This window comes from Mandrillus leucophaeus, unplaced genomic scaffold (genome assembly GCF_000951045.1).
Source record: "Mandrillus leucophaeus isolate KB7577 unplaced genomic scaffold, Mleu.le_1.0 Scaffold4754, whole genome shotgun sequence".
Classification (NCBI taxonomy): Eukaryota; Metazoa; Chordata; class Mammalia; order Primates; family Cercopithecidae; genus Mandrillus; species Mandrillus leucophaeus.
This window is the reverse complement of record NW_012105092.1, coordinates 1-1,317: the sequence shown is the minus strand read 5'-3', so window position 1 is coordinate 1,317 and position 1,317 is coordinate 1. Positions and strand designations below refer to the sequence as shown.

General features: G+C 39.3%; 1 pseudogene; it reads right to left on the bottom strand.

Annotated features, from left to right (window-relative positions):
• Window positions 1–245: 245 nt before the first annotated feature.
• On the bottom strand, window positions 246–857 carry LOC105550310 (annotated as a pseudogene).
• Window positions 858–1,317: the final 460 nt, after the last annotated feature.

The following is a 1,317-nucleotide window of genomic DNA, read 5'->3' as shown; positions in this document are numbered from 1 at the left end:
CAGTTTTAAAGTATTATCTTTAATTATCCAAAATAAATGTGTAGTAAATACTCTTTTTATAAATCTTTGTTTTCTTGATTGCTTCCTTAGCATATAATTTCAGAAATAGAACTGATCAAAGGGTATGCACATTTTTAAGGATTTATAATGCCAGATGCCTTCCAAAAGATGTTAACAACTTATTGAACTGACAGTATATAAGGGTGCTATAAAGTAATTTATTTATTTGAAAAACAAATATTTACTGTGTAGAAATATGTATTTTAAAAATCCCCCAGAAAAGATGCTCTTCTGTCATTTCCCCATCCTCTTCCCCTTCTTCCACACCTCTGATATAAAGGACATTGTTATATCTTATTAAAACTTCATCCACATTGGGCGTGGTGGCTCACGTCTATAATCCTGGCATTTTGGGAGGCCAAGGCAGGCAGATCACTTGAGGTCAGGAGTTTGAGACCAGCCTGGCCAACATGGTGAGATCCTGTCTCTACTAAAGATAGAATAATTAGCCAGGAATGGTGGCTGGCACTTGTAATCCCAGCTGCTCTGGAGGCCAAGGTACAAGAATCACTTAAACCCGGAGGTTGCAGTGAGCCGAGATCGCACCACTGCACTCCAGCCTGGGTGATAGAGCCAGACTCTGTCTCAAAATGAGATAAAATGAAACAAAATGAAAACTTCATCCAGATGTCTAGACAACATGTATTATGTATTCTTCTGTATTTGCAAGTTACATATTCATATAGCCATTTACAGATACCAGTTAACCTTTGTAATCCATTCCCCACTTAAGTTTCACCCTTTACTGGCTTTTCAGTGAATCCCTTGAGGAAAGGTTTGGAATTGAGTGGTAAATCCTTTATAAGGAGAATGCTGCCGTGTATTCGCTATTCACCGATGACTAAACTGCCCCCCGGTCCTCCTGACTGTAGCAGGTACCCCCAGACAGTCATGCAAATGGACTAGGCCTGAGTCTGTAGTTCTTTGCTCTGAAAAAAGAGACATAATGGCTTCTGCTTTCTATTTCTCGTTTTGTGGAAATAATAGAGGAGTTTCTCTAGAATGGTTTTGGATCTGCTGGCTAAAGGGACCTTGGATGTTTAGGCCCTGAAATAAATGGTTGCATCTTTGAAGGAAAAGGTGAAAGTAGTTTCTTACACTTTAATGAAGAGGCCTTTGGAAAATTTTGTTCTAGATGTCGTGTATTCTCTGTAGAGGAGTGCTGGGAATTCCCCAAATCGGTAGAAATAACGGGTAACTGAAGAGAACAGGGAGTGACATGTCAGATTGAGAATCAGTCTTTTGAAAGTGGCAAAA